This window comes from Wyeomyia smithii, chromosome 2 (genome assembly GCF_029784165.1).
Source record: "Wyeomyia smithii strain HCP4-BCI-WySm-NY-G18 chromosome 2, ASM2978416v1, whole genome shotgun sequence".
Classification (NCBI taxonomy): Eukaryota; Metazoa; Arthropoda; class Insecta; order Diptera; family Culicidae; genus Wyeomyia; species Wyeomyia smithii.
The window spans coordinates 191192949-191208744 of record NC_073695.1 but is presented as its reverse complement, the minus strand read 5'-3'; the positions used below and the strand labels follow the sequence as shown (position 1 = coordinate 191208744).

General features: G+C 38.1%; 1 protein-coding gene and 1 non-coding gene across 6 annotated transcripts in view; both read right to left on the bottom strand.

The window, feature by feature from the left end:
* The window catches only part of LOC129720715 (ankyrin repeat and BTB/POZ domain-containing protein 2), a 251037-nt gene that overhangs the window by 116010 nt on the left and 119231 nt on the right, over positions 1-15796 (bottom strand). The window lies entirely within an intron of this gene.
* On the bottom strand, positions 2897-3060 carry LOC129726246 (U1 spliceosomal RNA). The gene has a single exon (XR_008728295.1). It is a non-coding gene; the product is annotated as a U1 spliceosomal RNA (small nuclear RNA).

Sequence of the window (15796 nt, the reverse complement as noted above, 5' to 3'; positions counted from 1 at the left end):
TTCATGATAAATGTATCTTCATAAGAAATAAATCAGTTTTTCTTTAACCCTCTAGTGCCCAATGCCGCTATTTGGCGGGCTTCAGTCGAAAGAGTTCTGAATAGTACTTGAAAGAGTACTTGAAAAGTGTTTATAATGATTCATAGTGATTTTACCGAAGCCCGTCTAGAAATTAACTTGGGCACTAGAGGGTTAAGTTCTTCCACCTTTTTTGACAGCTGTAAAAAATATTCCAAATTTTAAGTTGTCACCCGTTATATCATATGTACCGTAGACATTTTTTGAATGATTCCAGACAACCCCCTCTCCTTCCGTGACAAAAGTTCATAAATGTTCTCGAAAAATTATATAGAATGTTTACATTTTCCTACATACCCATCCTTCTTCTCAAGGGTTTACGTGATATATGGACACTATGGACAGCCTCTTATTTGTAAATGATACCTAATGTAAAAAACCTTGCAAATTGCACAATACAAACAAAAAACATTTGAATTAAAATGTGTTTAAAAAGAGTGCATAAAATGAAGGTAAAATGTGCGTAAAATCAAAGTACGTAAAATCGAGGCTGCGTTTAATCAAGATATATCTGCATTCGGCAATTTTGAGCTGTTTTCCAGGGAGCAGAAGTCTCCATCTTGGATTTATGAATGGCACACCGAGTTAATTTCTGGTCTCTGGATATCACCTCGATCATGTGATTCATTTGTGTGGAAGTCCCAAGATTAAGGAGGGAGGGGTGTCAAATCATCATAGAATCATTTATTGTACTCTAAAATACTCACATTTAAAATTTGGTTACATTTGCTAGATTAGTTCTAAAGTTTTTCATTTTTAGGCAACCCTCCTTTCTAGAGGAGACATAATAGAAATATTTCCTGCTGCTGCTGTTGCTGCTTGCAACCTCCCCAGCTGGTCTCGAGGTACGAAGCTGGCCTAACAAGCCAGTCGTCGTAGGTTCGAGTCCTGACTCGGGAGAGACTGTTAGTGTCAGTAGGATCGTAGTGCTAGCCCCGCAATTGTCCTGTACACTTAACGGTTGGCTGCGAAGTCTGTGTATAGTAAACAGAAGGTCAAGTTCCGAATCGGAATGTAGCACCAAGGCTTTGCTTTATTTCCTGCTCCCACGAAACTTCTACGTGCCAAATTTCATTCCATTTGCTTGATTAGTTCTCGAAATATGCAGAAATTTGTGTTTCATTTGTATTGCAAATGAAGGGGTGTCAAACTACTATAGAAATATCTTTGGCTTCCAAAATCCTCCACATACCAAAATTGGTTCCATGTTCTTGAGTAGTTCTCGAGTTATGCAAAAACCTGAGTTTCGTTTGTATGGCAGCCTTCCCTCCCAGAGGAGGGAAGAGTCTTAAACTGGCTTTTTAACCTTCCTCGGTCTCAGAAAAACTTACATACAAGTTTTCACACCGATCCGCTGATCCGTTCTTAAGTTGAATCCTGATTTGCGGACTTTAACTCACTTTTATTATATAAGATATTTTATTTTCGAAAACTCATAACTTTTGAACCAGTTGATCGATTTCTAATCTTTTTGGATCAAGTTAAAAGGTTTTTTATTTATTCGTCTGTCTTCGATGGTATCGTACAAAAATTCCTTAATTTTAACTTATTCTATATTTGAAAGTATGCCAACGTCATAGTAATCAAACACAACATTAAATACGCTACAACACTATCAATTAGATTGTTCTGGCCAAATGAAGTGCGGTGCATTGGAATTCGCAAGAAATACCCGCACTATTCAAATATTGTATACATTTTCTAGTCGGGCATTTGAAAATAACTCAATTTTCCTGCAATAATTTTCATTCTCACCAAATATTTATTTGTCGCGGCCAAAAATGTGGATGGAATGACGCGTCTGTGTCGATTTTAAAATTCGTCAAACAAGGCAAGCAACGTATCAAAATTTTGCTCATGCAAAGCGAAATCGTTCAAAGTCGTCGAACCAATTTCTACTTCACTAAAATGTTCTGGGAACGTTCGAAAACAGTCAGAATTAAGGGAAAACACAAACAGAAAGTCGCAACGACGATAAAAGAAGTGGCTCACATTTTCTTCCAGCTAAACTTCAACCTCCATGCACATGCCCATGATGTCACAAAAAAGCTGGAATTGTCATTAATAATCGTTAATCTAATAGATGAAAAAAAAAAAATAGATGAATCGTTAATCGAGCAGATTAACAACCCGGTCTGTTAACTGACTAAGGTAGTGACTTCAAATCATGATAATAAATAAAACAAGACGGCCAAAAATCAATTCAGGAAGCTGAACGCGATGATGCTGCTACGTCAAGAGAGGCTCCAATTTTCTGGGTGAGAGTTTTATACGGTAACCGGAAGCTAAGCATTTCAAGTATATAAAACCGTCGAATTTCGAAATGTAAAATAGATCTGGATTGACAGGTTATGTGTACCCGTAGCTTGGAGAAGGCAGCCGTTATCGGTGACACACTTTACATGTCAGAGTTCCGTCTAATCGAGAAATATGGAGCTATAAATATTAGGAAAATACAACAAACCGTTAGTAATGTTATTTATCTTTTTCTTGCATTTTTTACTAGTTTTTGGCAATATTGTTTTAAGTTGATAAACAGGAATAATCTGGCACATCTGTTTCAATTCTTTGGTGACAGAATAATTATAAATCAGCAGTTAAAGCTAATCTAATGCAGGCGATTCCAAAACCTTTGAGCATTTCATCGCAGTCGAAATGTGACAACATAGCCTAACCTAAATAAACAGTGAACGTGTACGAAATATTCAAATAATGTTCGCAACATGGCGCTTCGATAATGAGAAGTTCGAATACATCACACAAATATCATCATGTTAGGAGATGATTTATCAAATGCAATGTTAATGGCAAGGTGAGATCGGGATGTGCGCGTACGCACTTCCCGGCTACCAAAAATTACACATACGAGTTATCCACATGAGGGATAATCGCAGGGGTCAACCCAACCGGAGTGCAATGGAAGAGTCTCGCCCTGGGGGAACCGCCTTGTTGATCACGGTAACCCCTATGCCAGGTAAGTATGCTTTCTGCGGGGTCGACTGAGTATCAGCACCAGCTTCCAGTGTGTTTCATTAGTGATGCACAACTTTGAGCGAACTGCTCAACGGTGTCTCACCAGGTAGCAATAGACGGATTTGCTATGCACGTTTCTTTCAACATTGGGTAGACATTGGCTTGTGCCCAATAAGAAAGCAGGTCCATGTTCTAATGATAAATGAACTGAAGATATAACACTGCAGTTGGCTCCATCTGTTACAATCTCGGCTTTGAGGCCCTGTTAGAGTCAGTAGAGTTACATTAGCCGCTAGAAAAAAAAATCGCTACTAAATTTGAGCCAAACAGTTCGCAGTAGATTACACGTGTAATAATTAAAAGGATCCTGTGAGTAAAAAAATTTGAAGATTGGTCTACTTTTCCTATAACTAAAATTACAATCACTTTGAATTATATATTTGGTGCTCTAAATATCACAGTCACTGGCAAGGACTGTTTTATTCTTGGTAAAAGACAAATGCAACACATGAAAACGCAATGCGGTACATTATCTCTCATGATGTACCAAAACTACAAACCTACGCAACCGACCGTGTGTCGTCTATAAGTGTCTTACTCAGGTCGATTTTAAGACCACATATACAAAAGCTAGCAGCACTTGCACCCTCTATGACATAAGTACCGGCACCACCCCTGCTAATCCAAAGTGCTGTTGCTAATAAATTTGCTCCGTAACGAATCCGGATAGCTATAATCCAATGTAGGCAGGCAACGCATGGAAGCACGCTATAGCTTCAGACATGATCAAATTCATGCAATGCTTCACCTTCGATCCATTGGTCTTTTTGGCTTTTAGCATAGGGTGCGCCACTTCGTAGTGCTAAACGGTGTCTTTAGCACTGTGCGAACACCAACTTCTAAACGGCCGCTTCGAGAGACGTTTGACCTAGCAATTCACTTGCACTGCGTGACGTGAGCTTTTATTTCGTAAGTATTGTGAGTGACGGTAATTTTTCAAGGAAAAAACATAGGGCCGAACTGTGATCAAGTACCTTTACATTAGATCAAAGCAAGGCTGTTTTAGTAGCTTATCCACGTTCAGCAACGGCGCTCTCACCTTTTCCGGTTACGAAGGGTTAAAATAAGTTTATTAGACTTCAACGGCCGGGCGATTCGTTGGGTTGCGAACAGGCGACGAACCCCCGATGAAGGTATCATGTTTTCTCATAAAACATTCGCTTCAAATGCAACTGTCACGGTATTGCTTCTAGAGCTATCAGTCGTTTTGTTAATTTATAAATTTTCGAAAAAAAAAAGCTGAGTAACCCTACCTAGCAAAAGAAAAAGCGTTTGCAAGGATTAGTTCGACCGGCAGTCAGGCAGGGCAATAAATCAATTTACGAGTTATAATTTATCTTTATCTCGTTTGAGAGCTGCGCTTAGTCTGCATCTAAGAGCGGTGTAAAGTACGATGCATGTGCCTAGCCGAACGAGGCGACGCTGAAATATGCTGAGTGCATTGAAATAAATTTCTTCGCAGAGATGTCTGATGGTTTATCGGGGAGATTTTTGATCGGAATTCCCTCGATCCTTCGGTGTTGACGCGCGCAACGCCTGACACAGGTGAGCACAGTTTAGCATCGCTGTCTGACACGAAATTCCTGTGATGTTCGCAATGGCGTTCGGCTTATATTGGAGACATTTTACGGCTATTTTAAAATGAAAATTGACTGCAGCAGGTAAAACAAAAGTTTAATAACTATCGCCTTCTAACTCGGTTCATTTAGTTACGTAAAATGAGCAGTTGACTGTGTTATTTTCAGCAAAACTAGACACACTGATTGTCTTCTGACGGGATTGCACACGTACAATTCAACCTTATCCTCTCACAAAGTCGTGCAGAGGTTAAACGAAACCCGTAAAGGCCAAGTATATTTCTTCAGAAATTATATAACAATCTTAAAAATGCTAGTTTACAATGCTGTTTGGAACCTTTTCACCTCTAGTCGTTTCGGTAAATCAAAAGTGTGACTTTTTGTAATAAATTCATAATAATAAGTGCGGTAAATGTATTGGAAACGAATTACGGACCCAGATAAACTAAAAACACTCTTCCAACTGCAGCACCAGAATGGAAAGAACCCTATAAAACACGAACTATTAGCGTGAACTCAACTATTTTAACGTGTTTAGGCCCGCACCGCCACTATTAAAGAACCATATTGCGTGCAACAGGCGGAAAAAGATTTATTTGAGCTTGATGCGTGACTCTTCCACACAAATGTACAAAGTATATTATATCATAACATCAGCAATTAAGGTTAATTAGCCGTGTAATGTAATTATTAATTTCTCAAATTAGAAATCCCTTCCCGTTCGCACGCTGCACGAGTTCTGATTCCTCTAGCCGTAGCGATGGAATAGAATAAGCATGAAGCAATGTGGCTAGCTGACAAACTGAAACTCCCTGGGAAGGTTTGCTTAGGGGCTTGAAATTATTGAAGAAGGAAAACGTTTTCTGACGCTCGCGGCGATTGCAGGGAACTGATAAAAAATTATGAAAAACCTCTAGGCGACCGACGCCACGGGAGGCTACCTGCTGTGCACGGTTTGTGGTGTGTTTCGTCAGGGGAGTTCAAAACCTCACCAGCCAAGCGACTGGAGATGGTAACCGAAGACAGCTTTAGATTTACTCCAGCATAGGAGTGGTGTGGGAGACTGGCAAAATTATTTTAATAAAAATAATCCATGAATGGTTTGTCTTACTGTGCTATCGTAAATCACATTAGTGATCATATCGCATCGCAATTAAGTGTATTTTTAGCCTGGACACAATATACACACCGATCCGATGTGAATTTGGCAGTTATAAATAAAGACTAATTTAATCATCGTATTTTGAAAGTTAACGACCATTGAATATCAATCATCTCTTTTATGGTGAAAATATAATCTGGGTTATAAAAATTTCGCAACGAGCAAAAACCATTCGTCTTGTGTAAAATTGTTTTAATTTTTAATGGCGTGATGTCTCGATTCGATTAGTGTCGAAGCTCTTACAGTTATAATAGCTCCAATTTTGAGAACACAGCTGAGGCAATTCGAAAGCTGAACGCAAGCAAGAGCTTAGGCGATTGTTATTAAATTTATTTTTGAACCAGATCCAATTCTGGTCGAATTATTGCGAATATCGAAACTGGAAATTGAGTTATAATAAAATTATTATTTTTCTAGATTTCGGAAACTTCAAACGATGAAATTTTTATTCTTCAATTCTGCATAGGGGAACTGCTCCATTATTCATCTCATTAAGCCGATATTGACGAAGAATGCACGGATTAAACACAAAATTTTCACGAAATCATTGAACAAATAAACAAAATACGCTTACGTGCTCTCATGGAATCGTTCAATATAATCGTTCGTATATTTAGTCAACTTAGCTAGATTTATCCTGATTTTTGTAAAACAAGAAGCGTTGTGACTTCCATATCCATTTCAAAACTTGAATCACTGCTCAATCATTCATCACACGACGCCCTTATATTCATCACACTGTTAATCATGAATGAATCACATTATCATGAATGAACGTAGCCGCATGCCGTCGTGGTAGGTTACCTAGATATCCGCTATAGTTGTTCACGTGCAAAATTGGTAACCTAGGTAACCACTACAGTGCTGTCGATTTATGTCATTTATGTCGGAATAATTTAACATTTTCAGTGTGATTTTTTTCGTATTTCGTAACAGAAACTGATTTGGAAACTTTTGATTTTTTTCAACGCAGTGAAAACAGATGAAAATAGTTGAAATTTTGGAATTGTAGAAATTCATCTCATATATTTCTGCTAGTTGAAGCATGTTTTTGGAAATTTCTTACATGTTCCCGATATGTTTAAAGTATGAAGGTATGTGCCTGAGTGCACAAACGCAGGTTTGACGTGGGACTACGAATAGTATGATAAATTTATCTGTTGGCTTGTTGTCTTCTAAACAAGACGTCAACAATAAGGTTAGTCGAGATTAAAAAAATCTACAGACAATGCAAACCGATAAATAAATGAAGAAAAAAAAAACGCAAACCGATAAAATGTCAAGGTACTAAGTAATTTTATGTACAGACCAAGGCCGATATAGGCCACCACCCGTTTTACGCTGCTCCAGGAAGAACCGTCCGTTTTGCCGGTCAATGAACAAAGGAGATTTAGACGTAGAATTGCGTCTTACGGCAACATATACAGGGATCCAATTCCAAAAATTAGAATCATCGAGAGCGTCACGAAAATTGTTCACTTTCAAACGTTCTAAACTCAGTCAGTTTCCCACCGATTTTCGTCATTTTTGCAGCAATCGCTTGAAAAATCATCTAAGAACCCGTCAAAATGCAAAAAATTGTAATCTGAGTGTTCGAACTATAATACTATTTGAAATTGTCAAGCCTCGTCCAAACGCAAATGTCGACATCTGATTGGTCGCTTAATGCTTCTTTCCCTAACAAGGTCAACAGAATTTACCTAGTTGACTAAGAATGCGCGCTTTGTATTTATGTATAATTCATTAAATCACAGTACCGATACCACACGGATGTTGAATGCTAATCGTGGCGAAGAAAGAAATTCCAATTTCTGGCTGATCGTGCTGGGCGCATTGATACTTAGGCACCTGTTTATCTGGCAGCTGTTATGGAGTTTTCGGTAGCTGTAGAATTATTGGAAATGGCAGGCAATTCTACTAGAGAAAACGGGAGATCTAGAATAATCGGCGAATGGCTATCCTAACTAAATGATGATAATTGAACAAACTTGCCAGTGTTGTAACTGTTATGAATTATAATAGCACCTTTTGGTGCTCTACAATTATGTGATTGAAGTAGTTAGGATTTTTCATCATGTGTAACAAATGTAAAACAAACGTGTTGATGGCCCTGAGAAGGGACGGTTGTTTTTTCTACTTTTTCTCGTGCTGGATGGCAGAGGATATCAGAAATGCAGTACTTACGCTATTGCGTCTCAAATCAAAACGGTTATAGTTTGACATCGCAGAGAATTTCGACCTTCAAACTCATGTCTATCATCGGCAATATCAAACACGCAACAACCTGCTTCCATTCGGCACCGAAACAGGAACATCGTCTCCTTTCAAGCCCTAACATGACTCGATACAATGTTATTTTGTTGCTTTTATGAGAGCTCTATCAGTCCGGTTCTACAGAATGTCCACAAGAAATCATTTTTTGGTACATCAGTATCACGAAACTGAGACAAACTGTGAGAACTTGAAATTAAGGCGGGGCTTTTCAGAAGATAGCTCTAAACCAGAATAAAATAAGATTCATTTTTTGTACATTAGTATTGCGGCATACGAAATAAAATTTTTCGAACGTATAACGGTATAACTGGTAATAAAGAAGTGACCTATTTATTATGTCGGTGCGGATACCGTACGCGATTTGACCATGGCGCAATTTTTCGAACGTTGGAGAATGTTACGACTGGAAAAAAAGAAGTCGCGCCTCTATTTTCAGTTATATCTTTCTCCAACGTTCGAAAAAAATATTATGTCAGAGCGAATATCGCACGCGATCTGACCATGAAACGTTTATGCGATAATTGAATGAAAATTGCAATTGTAGTTATCGGCCTTTTTCAAGGCTACTACATGTATTTGGAAAAGCATAATGAATGGTTATTATTTAACTGCAAATGCACAGCAGTGTAATGTTTATTGCGATTCGTTGATACTGCGCATAACCGGCGGTATTCAGAAAACAAATCCGATTTCAAACAGAAAAGTTCGGCACGTTCTGCGTTCTGCTGAATCCGTTTTAGAAAATTCACAACACTTCATTAACAAGGATGTAACGTTTTGACGAAGACGGATATAGTTAAACATCACAGCAGAATTTTGACCTTCATACTATGTCTACCATCGGCAATATCAAATACGTAACAATCTGCTTACATTCGACACGGGGACGGTAATATTGTCTCATTTCAAACCGCAATACGACACGATACATGTTATTTTGGTGCCTTCATGAGAGCTCTATAACTCTTTAACCCTTCCAGCTGGTCTCGAGGTACGATGCTTAAATAATTAATACAACTTCTTTTAATTTTTCTTTCAACAGAGTCAACGGCAACATATATAGGGGTACAAATTGTTAACCCGAAAACATCGAGAGCGTCACAAAAATTGCCCACTTTCAAATGTTTAAAACTCAGTCATTTTCCAACGGATTTCGTTCATTTTTAAAGCAAAAATAATATACGAAAAAAAAATCACGAACAAATATACCGCCTTACACCATTAAATTGATGACCCCAATCGAGCGTATTTTCACACCTATTGCAAAAAAAAAATATTGACATAAGAAAGGCTATCGTAATTCTACGTTAACCTTGCGGTCGTGTCTTATAAACAACCTCTTTAACAATATTTGTCGAAAAAGAGAGTAAATGAGAGCGTGCATTTTCCTACTCTCACTCAAATCAATCGCAGGCAGTGATTCGTAGCCAAAGTAGTCCTTTCCACCACATTTATCCTCTCACCGCTTCAAATCTCGGATGCTGCTCAGTCAGCATTATATTCTCTTGTTAATATCCTTTTTCCCCTAACGACGTATGAAGAGAAAATCACAACTAGTGACTCGCTTCGCTTCGACTTCGACTTCGCTGGCTGATATAGTCTAATCATGTATACCTGTTTTCTTCGAGAGATCAATGCACCATAGAAGCATTTCACTATGGATTGAGAGGATTCAAGTTTAATCGCAATCTGTACAAATCATGAGTTGTGCAGCTGGTGACGATTGAGTCATTTTCGTTTCATTTTCATCACTGTTAATAACACAAAACTCGTGCCTATCTAGGAAACCCATATTTGCATCTTCATTGCCATGTGAGAAAGAAACAGTGGTGTTTCTTTTTGGACATTTGAAAGTGGGACGTTCTGGGTAGATTCTGTTTATGTGTGGATAGAGAAAAGAAATTAAACTGACCGTTGCATCAATGACAATGCAGCGACTGAAGAATAACAAACAATCGCGTAGTCGTAATACATTTTGTTAATTGAGGAATTTGAGGAAACTGGGTTGAACCCACGAATGGCCAACTTCAAGCCACTACTTCGCATCTGCAAAAGCACAAGACTCGGAAATAGTTAAAGCGTTTTCTGTGAAAACGCTATTTTGCTTAGCTACACCACCGATAACATAAAATAACGTTTTCACAAATGACTTATTAACTATTACCGAGTCTTATGCCTTTGAAAATTCGAAGTGATGACTCAAAGTCGGCCATTTGTGGCCTCAACAAAGTTTTACCGTAAGTTTGTTACTTTTTGCCTTTCTCCTAGAAAGGTATAGCAATCACTTGCAAAACCGAAAGTATAAAAGTGCTCCAAAGGGCCGAATGGCATATATCACTCTACTCAGCTCGACGAGCTGAGCATTTTCTGTATGTGTATGTGTATGTGTGTGTGTATGTGTGTGTGTGTATGTGCAGGTTTTTATTCTCACTCACTTTTCTCAGAGATGGCTGGACCGATTTTCATGAAATTAATTGCAAATGAAAGGTCTTGTTGTCCCATAAGACCCTATTAAATTTCATTGTAATCGGATTTTTAGTTTAGAGGTTATGTATCAAAATGGGAAAATAACGAAACATCATTATCTCGAAAATTACACAACCGATTTGAACAAAATTGATTTCAAATGAACGGGCTACCTTAAAAACCCTTAACTTTTGAATTTTATGAAGATTGAGCTTGCGGTTCAAAAATTATGAAAAGAAACGTGTTCTGAAGACTGTTTAATCTCACTCATGTTTCTCAGAGATGGCTGGACCGATTTTCATAAAATCAGTGTCAAATGGAAGGTCTAGTTGCCCCACAAGACCCTCTTGATTTGTTTTGCAATCGGACTATTATTACTAAGCGGACTGTAACTTCGTCTGTAATGCATCGAAATGTGAAAATCACGAAACTTCATTATTTTAGAAACTACACAACCGATTTGAACAATATTGATGTAAAATGAACGAGCTAGTTAAGGGGTAACTGATGAATTATGATTGAACACGTGGTTTAAAAGTTTGGCTGCCCTATACGTTCCCATTTCATTTAATTATAATCGAAATTAAGCAACCGTTATGTATTAAATTGTTAATAAAACAACGGTAGTCTATTATCTCAAAGATTACATGACTTAGTTGAACATAACTAGTGTCATACGAACGAGTCATCTCTCGAATTTACAAATAACAAACTTCATAACAATTGGATATACTGTTCAAAAGTTATGGAAAGCGAAGAAATTCAAAGACTATTTAAAACTATACCTGCTTTGATCGATATATGTGGCCTCAACATAATTTAAATGTGGTATCGTACTATTTGAACGTTCCAATTTAATTGATACCTTGCGATGTGTTAAAAGTCTGCAAATGCACGACGAATCGGCCATAGGATAAGATCAAAGTCAAATAACAAATCGTTTGAAGTGATTGGGTTTATCGAAATGACAATATCCTCGACTTTTGGCTTCTGTACATCGCCTTAAGTCTGAATATATTCATATTGGGTGGTATTCGGTCATTTTTAGCAGATTTTCTGGCATCAATCTGACACCGGAAATACCCATATTGGGAGGTATTTAGTTATTTTGGTTGTTTTCCAGAAACTAACAGTTGTCGTCTTTAAATTCAAAATGGTGTCCAGGGTCAATGTTTGGTTTCAATGCATCATCTCGATTACAGGAATATTCATCATGAGTATTATTCGGTCATTTTCGACTGTTTCCTAAAAGTTGCCATTTAGCAATTCAAAATGGTGCCTGAGGTTAATTGTTAGCTCATTGCATCATTCTAGTTCCAGATATACTCATATTGGATGGTATTTGGTTATTTTAGGCTGTATTTCACAAACCGAAAGTCGCCATCTTGGATTTCAAAATGGTATTTGAGATAATTTCTAGCCTCTGAGCGTCATTCTGGTTGAAGAAACACCCATATTGGGTGTTATTCGATCGTTTTCGGCTGTTTCCCAGGAACCGGAAGTCGCCAACCTAGAATCCAAAATGGGATGTGTGGTCGATTTCAGCTGCTGTGTATCATTCTAGATCCCGAAATACTCATGTCAGACGGAAATCGGCCATTTTTGGCTGTTTTCCAGAAACCAGAAGTTGCCATCCTACAATTTATAGTGGTGTTCTTGCAACATTCTGGCTCCGGAGATACTCATATTGGGTGGTATTTGGTCACCTTTGGCTGTTTTTCAGAAACCAAAAGTCGTCATTTTGAACTTTAAAATCGCCTGTGAAATCAATTTCTGTCATCTGGGCGTAATTCTGGTTCCGAAAACATTTATATTGAATGGTATTTGGTCATTTCCGGCTGTTTGCCAGACACCGGAAGTCACCATCTTAAAATTCGAGATTATGTCTGTGATCAATTTTTAGCTTCTGTGCATCTTTCTGGTTCCGGAGATACTCATATTTAACGGGAATCGTCCATTTTAGGCTGATTTCCAGAAACCGGAAGTTGCTATCTTACAATCCAAAATGTTCCCTAAGGTCGATTATGGAACATATTTTTTACCAAAAAAACATTCACCTGCCAAATTTGGTTCCATTTAGTTGGTTAGCTCTCGAGATGTGCAGAAATTTTTGTTTAATTTGTATGGCATCCCTCCCTTCCAAAAGAAGGAGGGGTGTCAAAACATTATGGACATATTTTCTACCCCTTAAAACATCTACATGCCAAAATCGGTTTCATTTGCTTGGTTTGTTCTTGAGTTGTGCAGAATTTTATGTTTCATTTGTATGGGACCCCTTCCTTCCAGAAAAGGGAGGGGTCTCAAATTATCATGGGAACCTTTGTCGGACTAAAAAACCCCTACATACAAATTTTCACGCCGATCGGTTCGGTAATTTTCGAGCCTATATGGATCAGACAGACAGACAGACCGGATTGCATTTTTATATGTATAGACTAGCTGATACCCGGCCCGCGTTGCTGCGCCATGAAGTTTACGACAACCGCATATCTCTCAAATGTACATAATTACAACAAAAATTAGCATTACCATGTTATATCTATAAGGCTGTATGTATTCTCCCCTAAAAACTGTTTTTTCTGTTTTTCTTTCTACAACGTTTCGATTTCTTTAAAAACTCTAACAAATACATTCGGAAAGAACTCAAAAACTTTACGGAACGTTCTGTTACTAAGCTTATTATTTGGGCTAGAAAAAACTAAAGCATTCTCTAATCAAGTAACACGTGCAAAAAACCCACGTAACCCACGAAACATGAACAAATTGAAATGGTTATTTCGATTACAAATAATGTAAGGAGTGTATTCGTTGTACAAATAAAAAGGGTATCCATTAATTTTTATAACTACCTCAACCTGTTAATGTTGGGTGGTGAACAATTATTTCCGACAATATAAGATAATCCATTAATAAAAATATTTGTGCCTATACAGTCAGTGTTTTATCAAGTGGGGTTACGTACCTCGTAAAAAAACCGCGTAAAAAATCGCGTAAAAAACCGCGATAGTTAGAAAATCCGCGAGGACAATCGTGGTAAAAAAGCGTTAATTAGAAAATCCGTGAGAATCAGCAAAATCAACAGTATCAGTGAAAGTCCAATATATTTCAATTTTAATGAGATATTCATCTCGTAATGTTGTGTGTAAAGCCACAACCGCAAATTTGACGTAGAAATACATAAACATGGCTTGCATTATTGCATTCGAGAACGATAACAAAAGATGAGTTCAATAATTACGATGGATTATTTTGTATTAATATGTTTATGTTTATAATTATCACCTATCATTTTGGATGTTTTCCAGAAACCGAAAATCACCATCTTGGATTTGGCGCCTGGTATTCGGTATTTGGTATTGTGAAAATCGGATATCATAAAATCACTATCTTGGATTTTAAAATTGCGTCGGATTTGATTTCCAATCTTTGGGTATCGTATCAATTCCGAAATGATCATTTTTGGCTGTTTGCCAACATCCTAACGTTGCAACGTTGATTTCAAAATGGCGTCTGTAACCATTTTTTAGCTTCTATGCAATACCCATATTGGGTGATATTTGGTATTTCCCAGTAGCCGGATATCGTTATTGCAGTTGAGTTGCAAAAAGGCGTCTGAATTTGTTCTCCGGTCTCGATAACAGAAATACCCATTTTGGGTGATGTTTGGTGATTTATGAAAACCGGAAGTCACCATCTTGGATTTCTAAACGGCGTGTTATGTGATTACAGGTGTCTTGGCATCATTTTGATTCCAAAAATACCCATATTTGGTGGTGTTCGGTCATTATAGGTTGTTTTCCAGAAACCGGAGTTCTTCATATTGGACTTGGTCTGTTAAGTCGATTTTCGGCCACTGGCTGTCGTATATGGTCATTTTCGGTAACCGGATGTCGCCATCTTGCATTTTCCAATAGCGTCTGGATTTGATATCAGGTCCCTGGGTGTCATCTCGGTTCTGGACTGTCGATATTTGTTACCCAACAACCGGAAGTTGCCACTTCGAATGTCAAAATAGTGTCTGGGGACGATTTTTGGCCAATGTGCATCATCTTGATTACAGAAATGCCCGTGTTGGGTTGTTTTTGGTAATTTTCTGACACCAGAAATCGCCATGTTGGATTTTAAAACGGCGTCTGGGTTTGATTCACGGTCTGTGGGCACCATTTGCAATACCGGTATTGGGTGGTGTTTTGCCATTGAAGGCTGTTTTCCGAAAGTCGGAAGTCGCCACCTTGGTTTTAAAGTGGCATCTGGATTTGTACTCCGGTATCCGGGCATCATCTCGATTCCGAAATGATAATTCTCGGCCGTTTTCCAATAGCTGGAAATGGCCACTTCTAATTAAAATTAAAATTCGTCAGGGGTCGATTTCTGGCCTATGAGCATTATCTCAATTACGGATGTAGCCATTTTGGGTGGTATTTGGTGATTTTTGGAAAACGGAAGCCACCATCTTGGATTGCGAAACGGCGTCTTGAATTGATTTCAGGTCTCTTGGTATCATTTCGTTGGTGTTCGGTCATTATAGGTTGGTTTCCGCAAACCGGAAACCATCAAATTGGATTCTAAAATGATCTGTAAAGTCGATTCTGGGTCGAAGGCTATCACACAATGTAGTATTTGGTCTTTTTCGGTAACCGTAAGTCGCCATCCTGTATTTCGTCTCGGTTCTGGAATGACTATTTTTGGCTGTTTTCCAGCAACCGCAAGTTGCCACTTCGAATTTCAAAATGACGATTTTTGGCCTATGTGTACACCCAACGCGAACGGGGAATATTTTATTACTTTAGGGCAATTTTTTATTACTTATTGTGTCTTATGACTGCGCATTATACACAAATAGTAATAACCGAAAAGTAACAAAAATTATGACGGGCACACGCTTGTATATGTTTCTGCAGGAGAACATACAACCAAGCACCGCTGTGCATGTGTTAGCAAGACTTCACTCGCTGCATTTGTATTGATGCAACGATCAGATTCATTTTTGCTACCTTCATTCACACATAATGAGAATCTCACCCGTCAACCTCAAATGTCTAATTAGAAACACTTTCGTTTCGTCCCCCAGTGTTTACAAGAAATGAATATATGTTATACTGTCTGAACAGAGTTGCCGAAGTTGCGAATATTGTTCTGGGTGGGCACGAGTTATGTATTTTCAAACAGGTGCAAATGAGTTTCCATCAACCAATGAGTATGTGTT